Here is a 15,720-nt window from a genome sequence, read left to right on the forward strand (position 1 = left end):
TAAGAATTGGGTAATTGCACAAATGCATGGAGAGAAATTGCATAGCACGCACCTTTGGCTAGAGCAAAGTGCTTGCCCTGTCACTGAGGGGCACAGTGAATTTTCAAGTTTTCCAGTCCTGTGTGTCACTTTTACAAGGACAAATGACAATTATAATGTCATATTATTTTTAAAAAGAAAGAAAAATAATTTAGTGGCTAAATGGAAATAGTACAGAGCAACTTAACTTGGAAATAGTACTATCAAAAGTTTCTCTGTCTTTTTCTTACTTGCAAAATCCTTTGCTTTTATTTATATTTTATCACCCACGATGGTAGCTAACTCTCCTTTTAATTTCCCTGATGTTTATTAACATGTAAGAATTGCTCATTTTCAACCATGTATTATAGCTCTTCTACACACACCTCACTGCCCCTACTGAACTATAAGTGCTTGTCTAGCCCTGCTTTCCCACCACTGCCAGTCTCCACCTCCCCAACCTCCCTTCCTGCTGCCAATCCACAGCTGACAATGATTATCATGGGCTGTATAAGTGCCCTGTCCTTTGTGAGCCCCGGACCCAATCAGGAGGAGGGAAGGCTGAGTATTAAGGGCCCCAGTTCTCGTCTGTACCCTGCCAGTGGTGAAGGGAATGGATTTAGTCAGCATGATGGAATGCTAATGGTGATGCAGAAAGTCTTCCAGTGGTCTGCTCTTTTCTTAGGGCACAGTTCTAGCCCCTGAGCAAGTAGCTCTTACTTGTGAGGAGGGGGGATGGTTTTCTTACTACAATGAAGTATAAATTAATTTAGAACAGGATCTAAACAGGGATATTATTAATAAAGGAAATATTATTATAGAATTGTAGTGAAGGGTAAAGCTTTATTTTTAGACACTGTAATACATCTCTTATTGACCTACCTCTGGAAATGTAAGTAGAAGAAAAAAACACAGACAAAATAGGATACTTATGAGTTTCTTATAGAGGCTTAGATTAAGGTTTTAATATCAGATAAGAGAATAAAACACCAAGAGAAAATGCAGAAGCCATGTCAGAGTGAAGAGTGTGTGACTGCTGGATCTTAACTGATTGTGGGATGCCCTTTCCATTTCATGTGAACAACATAAATTCTTAACTTTGGAGTAGAGACATTTACAAGAAAATCTGTTGACTTCAACTTTTTTACTGATGTTATCACTATCTCTTTATTTTCTCTTCCATATATTTAAACCAACAGAAATCTTTAAATATCAAATTAAACACTTCCCACAAAAGTGTTAACAGTCTTCTCTCCATTCTCTCCAGGAAAGTATAGTTGCAAGAGTTTTGTCTAGAAAAGTTCCCTTTGCTTAAACTAGGCTCTATTTATGTCTCATATTCAACAAGGAGTGACAATGTAGTGAGCAAAGATAGGCTGATACAGAGTAAAATATAACAGAAAATTCCTTGGTTAACTTTTAGTCAGAATATCAGTTTGACTTCACTATTTTATTTCACATGTACAGTCCCAGAGAATTAGTTGTACTCAAATTCATATACTATCATGTCACATCATATAAAATACAGATTATCTTTAACCCTATGAAATAATGTATTATTACCACCCTTTGTTAAAGTGGAAAATTAAGAGCTTTCAATCCCTCTACTTATGACATATTATTTGATTTATATATCTGATTCAAATAAATTTGACTTTGAAATGTGGCCGCAGCAAGAAGGGTCTACATATAGAATTCAGGTCAAAATAAAGTAAAAGCAAATCTTATCTTCTGATGTGAATTAAATTACAAACTCTCAGAACAATAGGATGAGAGAAAGATAATGAGGTTTGGGTAATGGAATTAACCAGAAAAGAACTCCTGCCTCCTTGACCTCTCTTGGAACATTCTCTCCTTTTGGCTTCTGTGACACCAACCTCATGGTGTGCTATTGTCAGTAGACATCACTGGCTCATTCTTTTGACTTGGGCCTCTTTAAGCCTTGATCTTAGCCTTCTTTTCCTCATGTTCTATTCCAATGGCTCTCCAAGACAGGTCTCTGAATCAGCAGTATCAACATCTCCTGACAATTGTTAGAAATGCAAGTTTCAGGCCTCACTCCAAAATTTCAAACCTAAATAACTTAGAAACTCTGGAAGGAGGGCCCAGCAAAAATCTATATTCTAGCAAACCTTCCAGGTGATTCTGAATGCAATCTCGAGTTTGAGCATCTCTATTCTGTTCTCTTCTGAGGTTTTTTGATCCTTGATTAGGGGGTTCAGGTGTGGTATACATACTGTGGGAGACTATATTTTTGAAAGATGGCCACAAACATATATCCTGCCTCATAAGCCCTTTTAGACCTCTCTGCTGCTCCATCAACAGGTGGAATCTGATTGTCCTACTCTTGAATCTGTGTAGAATTTTGACTTGCTTGTAATTAACAGTATGCACTGGGATTGAGTCCCAATAACTTCCAAGGATAAGCCATAGAAGGTGACAAATCTTCTGTCGTGTTTACCAGAACACTCACACTTGGGGTCTTGAGCCATCAAGAAAGAAGTCTGACTTCCATGAGGTTGCCAGGATGTAAGGAAGTCAACCACAGAGAAAAGCTGTCAGCTCCAGTGGCAGTTCTAGACTGTAAGCTCTTCCTGCTCAGGAGCCAGACCCGAGAGGTGGGCAGTCACCTGCAAGCCACAACAGGAGGAAAAGGGGCAGAAGGTAGGTGAGCCAGGTCAGGACTTAATAGGCTTATTTCTCCTTAAAATTTAAGTGGTCACTTGGTGAGGACTGCATCTAAATCTTAATGTTTTCTTTATTCAGAAAATCTCAGGAGTTCATCAACCAGTGGCATCTTGTTTTTTCCTTTACACAAGTTTCCTTTTGACCACAGTGTATACAACATTTATTAATTCATCTACTTGATTTAGTTGCCTTTGAGGCCAGTATATTCTTTTTTCTTTCTTTTTAAATCAAAGTAAACTAAAATTGAAAAAACCATTTTATCTCACTACCTTACCCTTGAGTATGAGAGCTAGGCTTAAACTAGTTTTCTGCCACTCATAACTTCTTGTGGGGTTGTTGAGTAGGTTTTCTAACAAAACAAAGCACTGTATTCTGCTTTGGGGGAATAAAGAGCGATTTTTTTAAAATACCATTCATCAGCAAGTAGATTTCCGTTAGCACAGTGGTCAGCTTCATTATATGGTATGAACATCTCTATTATGTGTTAGAAGCACCCATTGTCCTTTTAAAAATATATTGAAAATAATTCGACATCAATTTCCATGGTGACAGAAGAGAACATCACTTAGAACCATAACAAGGACACAGATCTCAATTATTATGAAACTCCGAGTTGGTCCCTTTGTGTCATGAGTTCTCTGGGTTTTGTAGTTATTATTGTTTCATTATCTGAGGGGAAAATGCCTTTTTTTAAAACTAGGGCAATTATTGAATTGCATCCCTTTTTATATCTTACTGCTCAACCAATTATTTTTATGAAATAATGCTCCAAAAGAAGCACCTAAATTCTGCATTTATGAATACTTTTATAATGCAACTCTAGTTGAAAGGGTTTCAACTAGAACCTAATATTCCCTTTGTATTGCCAAATTCCACAGCGTAAACTTCTTCATTGTGTATGAGGTAGAGAAACTGTGGGGTAAGCACTGTATTGATGCACCTTACTGGTTCTCTTTTTCTTCCTCTATTTGCACTAACTTGGCATCACATGTTAGACCTCTGCAACAATGAACCTGATTGGTACAGTACTCTGTACAGGGCCTAATTAACCTGGTTTGCCTTCTTTGGGTTCCAGAGTCAGGCAAATTGTCAGATGGAGGTCTCCCTGTCCAGATATGTTTTCATCGCGTTTTAAAGAACTTTGCAAACTCAGGACTTCAAGGAAGAGACAGAGAATTATTCAACATGAATGAGCTCGCACTATGGGTTTACTGTATAATTTACTTTATTGGATATAATGCACTCAAATAATATGCCTGCGCCGGTCAGATTAAATCCCAGTTGCCTGATGCGAAAGAACTCGTGAAGGCCCTGAAGCTCGTGGCCAGATGCTCCCAAGGCCTGTCTCCACCGTAATCCTGTTGAGGTCCTCTGTTTCATTATTCTGCGACTGCATCCTTCTTGCCCACATCCCAGATGGGCCTCTATTAAAATGGCTCCTTGCTTATATCTGGACTTCTAATGCTATTTTCAGAAATTCATTAATCTCCTTTCCTGCAATGAGCCCTTTTTTACTGTGTCTAAGGAATTTCAAGGTTGTTCTATGTTCCCTCCAGACATGGCCAGCCTTTCTTACTGAGAATGCTCTAGGGATGGCTTTCTCTCTGCTTGCCAGCAGCCCTTTCACAGCTTAGCAGTGGTGCAGAAGGTATGTCCTTGTCTTTACAGTTTCTCCAAGTTGGGCACGATTTAGAAATGTCTGTAAAATCAGAGAGGGATTATGTTCTTATGGTCACCTCTGGCTCTGGGGTTTGCTTCCACTTAATTAACCCAGTTAATGGATTATTTTGATGTCCTAAGTTTGGTGCCCTTGTGCATGTTGTTATACCTGGTGTGTGAATAGAGTTGTATCTTTCTCTGATTTACAGAGAGAGAGAAAGAGAAAGAGAGAGAGAGAGAGAGAAAGAGAGAGAGAGAATATAGCACACTTCACTAAAGAGTTAGAAGATGGAAGAATGGGAAAAGTTTACCTTGCAAAAATTTAAGAAACTTGAAATTGCATATTAAATATTCTTTCTAAAAAGTCTTTTAACTACTCTACCACTTGAGATTTTTTCCTAATTGCTCATCATTTATCCTCTATTTCTTCTTTCATCTTCTTCTCTCATCTCTGTTGTTTAATTTCCCTAGATTCCTCCCCTCCAAATTCTTTTCAGTCTATTTGGAAGAACAATTTGATCTTTCCTTTGCTTCTACTTTCAGACTTGCTCCCAGGATTCCCCAAACCCATGACAACATTCAAGTGAATGTAAAGACCATCTATTTCATTAACAGCAACACAAAAGCCTGGCAAAGAACATGAGATTTCATTTAAAAGAAATATAGTTCTCATTTTATATTTAATTTTCCCTTTATTATTCTGGCACATAGTCTCAGTTTACATTGATATGAATAAATCTGCATCATCCTATTCAACTTGTGGCATTTTATTTTTAAAAGGACTAAGCTGGAGTTAGAGGAAAATGAAGTTCTTAAAATTGAATATAAGAAACAGTTATAATGTGGGGGGAAAAACACTGAGCAAATAAGGAAATTAGTGTATGCATCATTTACTAAAAATATTTCTCTAGAAAATACTTTAATGTATTTTCCCTGTTTAAAGTGTTTGGAAATATGTACTGTGTTCACTAACTTTATTATCACATAAACCATTTAGCGGTACTTTTGTTACAATTAATTCAAATAAGGATATTACTCTAAAAAAGGCGACTAATTGCAAATGAAAACAAAATCTTATAGTGAGAGCACAATTTACCTACATTGGTGCCATCACCCCACCAACAAAATTACATAAAATTCTTCATTAACTACAGAAATTCTTGTGTGACCTTCAAAAAAGTGAACACAAAAAGCTGCCTGTGAATTTTGTGTCCAGCTCTTTAGAACAAGCAGCTGCTGAGCTCATCCAAAAAATTTGCCATAAGTGTGTACGTGACTGAGCCTTCCAGAGTGGGGCAGGTTGTGTAATTTGGATTCTCTGGAGTGGATATTTGATGACATGATCACAGGTCCAATTTCAGGATTACCCCAAGAGAAATACTGATCAGCATTTAATTTATTTTGGGCATGGGAAAGTAATCCACTCTGTGTGTCTCAGGAACCTGCCAATTCTTCTGTCAGAGGCCAGATTGCCTCAGCCAGCTGTCTTGGCCTTCCAAAGCACTTTGAGCCCTGTGTTGGCCACATCTCACTACTGATCATTACCTCTGGCAGGAACTGTGCAGAAGCAGACATGACCTCAGGGCAGGCTCACTCTTAATGATATCTGAGGTTGTGGAAAGGCAAGTCTACTTCACTCTTGGGTAGCTATTAGCACCCAGGTAACCCTGGAGTCACTCTGGTTATAACAATAAACACAGGATTTCTATTTTGTTTACTCAAATTTTCTTTCTGGTTGTTGGCAAGATTGTGCCACAACATGCAAAGCAGGCTTAGTTTACAAAAATTGCTTTCTTTGGACACATACCTCTTCTTCATTTTCTCATGCCAGCTCTGCCTTATTAATGATCAATACTCATTAATAAACTTAATTTGAATATGATTGGAGAAATTGAGTGGAGAATATGATATTTGTTAAAAATAATTTAAATCACTTTAAAATAAAAGACAATAATGTTTTAAAATAAGACTACTGTACTCTTACTAGAAATTCCTGTCTAAGGAATTTTGGGGTGTTGGAGATATTCCTTCATTCAAAAAATAACCAATAGGTGTCTACCCTGTGTCAGACAGTTTTCAAGGTGGTAGGAATACAACCATGAGTAAGACAAGCAGGTGCTAGTCTTTATGGAGCTGTTTCTGGGGGAAGCAGCCAAAACAAATTAAAAGGCAAAAAATGTTCAATTTTAGTAAGTGTTATGAGGGGAACAAATAAGAAGCTTAGAGGAAGAGCAGGGTTCACTCCAGAGATATTTTTTAAAGAAGGGATATTTCCCCTGAGAGTCAAAGGGAAAAGAAGGGAGATGTATGGTGGGTTGGACCAAAATGAACTCGAGGGAACTTAGAACAGGATGAGTTAAAGAGAAAGATGGGATCAAGGCATGCACAGATTTACAGACCAAAGCAGAGAGTTGGATTGTATGCTAAGTCCAATGGGCAGTCCAATGAAAGCTGTATTTTTTCCTAATGATCTGATTCAGTTTTGTTTTCAAAATGCTATTTTTCCTAACTGTGTGTAGAAAAGTTTGGAGGGAATGAAGGGAACCAGAGAAGTGGGGAGATTAGGTGAAAGACTATTGAAGGAATCTAGGAAAGAGAAATGGTGAGGTGACTTAAGATAGTGACTGTGGGAAATGAGCATATTGGGAACACATTGTGGAGGTAGAATGTGAAGAAATGGCTACTCAGTGGGAGGTGGGGGACAATAAAGAAGAAAGATGACTAGGTTCCTGCTGAAGTAATGTGGCAGAAATCGAAAACAAGACAAGAATTGCTCCCTATGTTGGGAACATCAGTGTTATCCTGTCTGTAGATTACATTGTGCAGATTATTTTGCAGACATTGAGGATGACACGAGGGCCTATATAGGCAGAAGAATCTGATGGAGAGTGCCTTTGCCGTGAGCACGGGAAAGCGGAGCTTTAGGGAACATTTGCTTTATTTCCGCTAGTGAAAAAGACGCTCACCTAGAACTGAACTTGAGTCAGGCTCCTCTAAACCCTCAAGGCCCCAATCTTGGGCTCTATCTTTGGCCCATTCAGTCCAGTTTTAGCAAGTATCCAGCTGAGTCAGTTTAGTAATAATAACCCCTTAATATCTGACCAAATTTCTGCATCCTCTTTCCTGGGTATTTTCTCCTCTGGTTTGCCTTCAACGAGAATCCTGTTGAGTTGGCCAAACAAGAATTCCTTTTAGCCTGGTGTTTACTCTTAATAACATCCCACCCTGTTCCTTGCTCTAAATCTCCACTAGTCCTGGTGTTGAAAGTTGAGCCCAATCTCAGTCTCTCTTACCTGCTGCAAATTCCCATATTGCAGTCATCTCCCCGAAGAAAGTTTGCCTTACCTTCTTTAACAAAGCATCTTTAACAAAGCATCATAAATATTTTTTTCTTTGACAGTGGAGGCAAAAAAACACACTCAAAAGAGCGTCCTGGGAAAAATAAGAAAGGGTAACAAGAGCTAACAGGTTGGAAACATAGAAATGAGTGGGTTTATTTAAATGTCAGGAGGAGACCAGCAGAAAGAAGTGACCAGAGTGCCTTGTAGTGAGAGCTCTCTGGGACACAGCCTCCGGGAGAGGTGTCTCAGAGTCCCTCGCACATGTCTGCAAACTCTCTTCCTGTTTCTAAGAAAAAGAAAAGGGAAAGTCTTCTGCTCTGGGGCTTTTCCTTCTCCACTTCCCCAGCCATACAAGTCGTTTTCCCGCTAAAAGCATATTTCTCTTTCAAATGCCACCAATCCCCACCATGACAATTCTGTAGAAATGGAAACATGGTGGTAACATTTGTTTACCTGAGGAAGCCCCTAAATTTGTGTCTTCTTACAAGAACCTGAAATAGATCCATGCGCACTTACTTAGGAGGAAATGAATATAACTATACTAGAGAAACCACATGCTGAGTTCATTAGTATTGTCTTTTCAGTGGCACTTGCATTTGAATTACAGTGGTACCTCGGTTTTCTAATGTAATCCATTCTGGAAGACTGTTTGAGTTCTGAAACATTCAAAAACCGAAGGATCAGCAGCCAACAACTAGGCCTCAGGACCTTACCCTCAGTGGAAGCCATGTAGCATGTTCGAATTCCGAGGCGAATTCGAAAACCGAAGCATTGACTTCCAGGTTTATGGCATTCGTAACCCGAAATGTTCATCAATGGAGACGTTTGAAAACCGAGGCACCACTGTATTCCTAAAGCTCTTGATTATTTTGAATGTATCTTTTCAGTGTCATTTAAAGCAGATCAATTTGAAACCTTAAAAACACACACATTTATTCAGGGATGTATGTAACAGAAAGCTAGACTACTCTGGATCTTGACTGAGGGTGATGTTTTTAATTCTGAATTTAATCCCTGAGAGATTTCAATATTAATCTGAATGCATGTTTGGCTCAGTTTTCAGGGGGAATCCCTTTGAAAATGGTTAATGCATTGACAATTTAAAATCCATGCAGACTATTTTAGTATTGCTTCTCTCCTGAATTAGAATGTTTTTTAGTATATTGGCCAATATTAATTCCTTAAATAGTTTCACTGTGTATGCATTTGTCATACTCCTAACAGCTCAAAAGAGACTTCTTTAGAAATATGTGATTCGGGTGAAGTGCTCCCTATTGCCACTGTAATATTCTCTTTCCCTTCCTCCTGAATATTGGTAGCAATCTGTCCTTAGAGGTAAAAACGACCAGAGTACAGGATATAATTTCAGTATCTTTGGGCTCTGGAATTAGATTTTTCATGGAGAAGTCACAATGGGGTTAAGAATCTCTCAGCGACCAAATGATCTTTGGTATTGAAATTGCAGGTACCTCGTTGACAGTTTGATCAAACCATTTCATCAGGCAGACCACTAAAGTTGCACAAGAAGCTTTATTCACATAATGCAGTCCACCACTATCAATCAATTCTCTAGGGCTGTGCACACTTGAATAGAAATAATACCCGACCACAGCATTTATCATCAGGCCTAGAGTACTTATCAAGCTTGAGTATTCCTTTATCACTAAATCAGGATGAGCCTGTAAAATAAATTGTTAGAAAAAAATTTAAAAAGCAGCATCTTTTGTCCTTTGAGTCTTGAACATAAAGAAAAGGCCTTCTTCTAATAATCTGCAGCCAAGTCAGCACCTCCAGGTAAATCAGAAGGTAGGACATTTTGTTTTTTCCATTGTAGTTTTTTAAAATGTTTTTATTAATTTCAGAAAGAGAAAGAGAGAGGGAGAGAGAGATAGAAACATCAATGATGAGAGAGAGTCATTGATAGGATGCCTCCTGCATGCTCACTACTGGGGATCCAGCCCACAACCCAGGCATGTGCCCTGACTGTGAATCGAACCCTGACCTCCTGGTTCATAGGTCAACACTGAGCAATGCCGGCTGGCAAACGGGTAGGACATTTTGTAGATGACAAAGAAAGCTAGATCTCTGAAACAAATTCATAAATATGAAAGCTTTTGTCCTAGGATCTATTTTTCAGCTTCAGAACTTGAAGGAAACCACAGTCATGATATTTAAAAACTGTTGCAGACTCTGATACCCTAAGGTCTTCCTATTCTGCCTATATTTTTCTTCTAAGGGTAAACAGCCCTGAAACACAAACACAAACACTCTCAAAACAATCAAAACTTTCTTTCATGGGAAATATAAAACAGGATTATGATTCTAAACAAAATTAGAAGCAGTTGCACATGGAACCTGGGAAAATGCAAATATACTTTCAATCAGCTTATAACAACACATCTTGTCAGGTATTTTTCATAGTCAAATTTTAGTTGTACCTTGAAAAAGTCTGTTTGTTTCTCTTCATAATGCTTCTTCTATACTTGGCTTCTCTTCTGCATATATGGTACTCCTGTAGCTCAACATCTCTTCTATACTTTGAATTGATGGCTTTTAACCTTCTTATTTTGACAATCAACTGCATAGCCTTGTGTGTGTGTGTGTGTGTGTGTGTGTGTGGTCATTCAGGTGCATGTGTGAGTAGGTAAAAACATATTGGTATCTTTTAAACAGCAATGTGCATGTGATCACATATTACAGGAGTCTGCTTGTTATATGGAATTAAACAGTAGTGGCCATTTCTTGTTCTAGAGCACCCGCATGGCACTTTTTCTCAAATCCTGAAAGCAAACACAGAATAACATCTTGTGCATGCTGCGTTTGAAAATTCTTCCACACTGGCTGAGTTGCAATTTATTTTTTCTGCAAGCTGAGTTGCCACCCCTATTGTATGTGTGAGAGTCTGCCTGAGCAGAAAGTCTAACATTCCTTCCCATTCCTATTGTTTACGGATAGGGATCTGCCAAAAGGAGATGCAGTGTGTATTCACAAATGGCAAAGGTATAAATTAATTAGATGCTTGGGGAAATAATTATGTAAATATACGTTAAGAATTCTGTACATGTGCTATAATATAAGACAACTTAGCCTCTATGGGGTTTGGATCTATAAGCAGTATTCAGACACAGGACTCATTTCTAAGGAAAAATTGTAAATAAATAATTTTAAGATTTAAAACTGTGACCACCTTACACAATTATACGATGGTTGAAAGTGTTTGAACTCATTTACCATAATCCGGGTTTTTTCAACTTGTTTAACTTAGCAGCAGAGAAATATAAATAGGAATCCTTGGGTAATTCAGGGTATAGTCTGTTGCTCCCTGTTTCAAGCATGAAATTTCTTTGAAGTCCTGTGATTTCTCATAAATATTCATAAGCATTTTGCATTTTATACATGTAATATACATATTTATTTCAATACAAAATTAATAGGTTCTCCATCTCCTTAAATAAACTAATGCTGGAAGATATTCCAACTTTATTCTGTGGCCATCAGCAGCCATGGGGGTTCTGAAAGTATCACCACAGTGCCCCCCAGGTTAAGTTAAGAGGAATGCAGTGATCTGGCTGGCTTGTCACAACAGCCCCTCAGAGTATTCTAGGAAGGTAATTCTTATTGTCCTTAGGGCAGGAATAGAGGCTAGAAATTTTAAGTAACCTGATACAGGTAAACTTTGGTCTCCTGGTGTTTCTAAGCCCCACTGCTCTGGTTGTGCCTGAATAAATAAACTTCTATCCCCAGTGCTCTCCATGGAGCCCAAAATAAAATCTCTTCTCTGAGCACCTCAGTGCTTCTCCACTCCCTCACCTCAGCCCAAGAATTTCAGAGACATGTTATAGAAGACTGATATTTTCCAGCTGGACTATTTTTGGTGTAAATAAACTCTGAAAAATGCCACCAACATTTGGTCGTTTTATGGGTGAGGAGTATAGATAAAAAGAAGCATGTAAACATGGGCCTTTTCTTTCCAAGTTCATTCACTTTCTAAATTTCTCACTCACTCTGCAGGCATGGACACATTCACCTAATTTGTAGGCACCACCTTCTAAGCACTGTGTTGTGAGATTTAGTTGCCACCCACAGGCAAATCACAATCTAGTTGTTCTCTCTTCTTAGTTTACTTATATTTGTTTCACAGATTAGTGAGTGGGATAAATAAAGAACTAAATATAGAAGATGATATAGTACACATAGCTTTTTCATTGAGATATGCCCCGGGCATCCTGAGAACACAGATGTATCAAAATTAGAATGATCAGTCAGGGAAGGCTTCCTGGAGAGGTGGCAAGTGAGCTGAAACTTGAGAGATGAGTAGAAGTTAGCTAAATTAAAACACGTAGGGAGAGAGGAAGGGTGAATGAGTCAGGGAGGGCAAATTTGTTTCCTTTAATCTCACAATGGAATTAACCAAGGGAATCAATTGAGGTGGATTTAGAGACCTGGTAGGAAGGGCTCCCAAATACAGCTGTGATGCATGAAGAAAATGCAAGCATTTGCCACATTGCCCTGTTCTCAACTAACTGTTGGACAAGAAACAACAGGAAAATTCACGTTTAACTCAGGTGACTTGAGGTAGGCATGGAAGGAAGTAAATCTGATAACTTACAACAACAAAAACATACTGCAGAATTAACAAGAAGTTAGATATTTGATCGTCTCTTTTGTGTATTCTTATCTCTTCTCATTTAATAGAAGATGTAATTTTATTTTTCCTGCGAGAGTCTAAAAGTCTTATTTGTTCTTATTTGCACATTTATTTATCTAGTTGCTGCCTTGGTCACCAATTTGATCTTTATTTATACGAAGTATTTTAAGAATCCTGAGATATGGAAAGGCTATGATCTCTTTGTTAATATATTATACATAAGGATGGTTTTAATCTATTTTATCTAAACCTGGTGCCAGCTATTCAACTCTGAGTTTGCATAAAATACATAGTTCTTTTGCCCTTACAATACATGACATTTTATCAAATGTGACCTACGAGCTTCTGTGCGTTTCTCCTGGAATGATGCCTCCTGGGTTTTTGTAACAAAGAACCTTCGAGTTTCTGAGAAGTTAATGTTCTTTCTTTTGAAGACTGTGAGTTTGTGAGATCGCACGCCAGGTAACTGAAACCTGAAACATCATAAAGGTATTTTCAAAACTGAGGCATTCTGAGAATGAGACATGAAATGAATTTCATGCGCGTCAACTCCCTGGAGCCTTGTCACAACAGATAAGGCCAAATCGAAGGGTGCAGCGTTACTTCTTGTGGGTTGCTGAGCAGCAGCGCTAATAACTGAATCATAATTTCACTCCAGGACATAGAAGCTGCTGCATCCCGCCCTCTTTTGATCCCTTTTCCATAATAGCAAAAGTAGAAATGCCTTTAAATCAGACCAAATGATGACTGTATCTATGTGTGCTCTGCTATAATTTGACTTAAACACTTATTCCAAATCCCTTCCTCTGGGTGGGCTTTTGAAATGAATCCCCCCATATGATTACTTTAATATTTCATTTATGTGGTACATTAATTGTATTAATGATCCTTATTCCTCACCCCCCACCACCCCCTATCTGCAGCCTCTGTGACGGATGTGACTTGGCAGTCCTTGGTATTCTTAGGGAGTTAGTTCCCTGACCCTTGATTCTGAGCTGGACCAGGTGATTTGGTTTGGCCATTGCACAGTCACAGCTGTCATGCACATAGAGGTTTGTAAAGGTGCAGGTCATTTTCATCTCCTTTTCTGTTCCTCTGATTTTGCTGGGAGAACATGTCTAGACTAGCCTGATGGAGAATAAGAGGTATGTGGCTCAGCTGTCCCTACTGTCCCACTGACAACCAGCCTACCACCAGACACCATTATTGTGGCAGTAACCCACAGATGACTACAGGTGCATGACTCGGTCTGCCAAGCCCAGCCCACATCTGCTGAACCCTGCATTAAATTCATGTTTCCTGTCTGATGACACCAAGGTTTTTGTGTTTGGTATTGTGTCACTTTATTGTGACAATATATAACATAATGATTTATGTCATTGCTTTATATTTATGTCATGTTTTATAATTTATATTTATTATATGTATAATTTATATGCTTATAACTTATTTATAGAATAAATGTGTATTTATATTATACATTGGTCACATGTACTAAACCTATTCCATTATCTTTCCCTGTCCCCACCACCTTTATTTTAAAAACTTTCTCTCAAGTGTTGTAGAAAGAGCTACCGCATGGCCCTTCACCCCCTTCTGCCAATATGACTCTTTGGATTAAGGTTGCATGCCTGTTTCAAGGACAGATGCACTATGGGCTGGCTGGCAGCTAACCACATTCTATATCTAATCTGAAGAAAAGCATTTGAATTCAGGCAGCGGAGGCACTTCCTGAAGCTGATGCAGTGACGGGAAGGCCAGGGATGGTCATTGTGCTGGACCATGTGCATAGCTAGTTCATAGTTAGACCAAGCAGGTTGCAGACGAGAAGCCAATGTGCCACAGGAAGCACAATACTCTAATTAAACTCAGTATTTTTTTTCATTGCCTTTTCCCTAGCTTTATTCTTCCCCAACATCTCCCTAAACTTTTCCATGTCTTATCAGGGATCTATTCAACGGTCACTTCCTTGGAGAAACATTCCTTAACCATCTTGACTAAAAAACATGACAAACATAAAAAACAAACAAATAAACAAACAAACAAACAAAAAACCCTCCTCACCCAAACTGAACTCCATAGACTAAGATTTTATTATTTTTCTTTATAGAACTTATTCTTTTCTGGAATTATATTAAATAGCAATTTTTGTGTTCCCTAAGAAGATGTAAGCTGTGGAAAAATAGGAACCCTATCTTTTATCTCATTGTTGAATTACTAGCACCTAAATAGTGTAAATGCTCAGTAAATATTTGTTGAATGAATGGATAATTGAATAGTGTTGATATATATAATGTTTACATAATAACAGAAGTTTATTTGGTAATTCTGACCATATCCAACAAACATTAACAAAGACTTAATGGTATTGTGTAAAAGGATATGTTCACCTATGGATAACCTACATCTATTTTAACCATTACCACATAGAAATCTTAAGCTAGGTTAACTCTATTGATTATAATTTAGAAAGAAAATGATATAACTTCATGATTGCCTTTGAATGCAGAAATGATATTTACTTACTGTACCATGCAAATGTATGTACATAATAAGTTATATTTTATGAGGACAAATGCTCTAATGAAAGCAAATGGGGTAAACACTTGCATGACATATAAAAATTAAATTTATCTTTATTTTTGAAAGAAAATTTAACATCTATTTCACTAACTGAAATTGTATACTGGATCAATGCAGAAGTCTCCAGATTCCTATTTATACCTGTACATGGAGTAACACACTGATTGTTACCATGACAATTTACTAAGCCCATAACTAGCAGACAAAGTCTGACTTCTCTTTATTAAATACTTATAAAGACTAATATGATGTTTTTATACCTTCACAAGTTGATATGTCTACCATATATTCCATATTATGGATTATAAATTTAAAACAATTAAAACTTAAATTAAGCATGGAATAGTTATCTATTACTGGGCACTGAAGCATTTACAACAGCTATTAATAGATTGCACTTGGTAGAGTTGACTACAACTATTTTAGTCACTGTTTCTCTTGACCAACTTGATAACTGCTGGTAAGAGCTACACATTTTTTTCAAGGTTTAGAAAGTCAGTTATGAATGTTGTATCAGATTCATGCAATTTATTCCATATGTAATGAGAAGTATGAATAAGTGCAGAGGAAAACGTCAGAAAAAATTGACAGTGAGAGATCCTGGTGTTCGTTTCTAAAATGAAAATAAGAATAATAATTATTTTATTTTTTAAAAAGGCAGCAGTCAATTAAAAAAATAAAAAATGAAGTATTGCCATTAATACCTCCCACCTGTGCATCTTCCCCTATTTACTCATCACTTTATATTATAGTAATGTTCAGGTTGGCAACATAAGCTTTCTA

This window comes from Miniopterus schreibersii (genome assembly GCF_964146895.1).
Source record: "Miniopterus schreibersii genome assembly, chromosome: 10".
Lineage (NCBI taxonomy): Eukaryota > Metazoa > Chordata > Mammalia > Chiroptera > Miniopteridae > Miniopterus > Miniopterus schreibersii.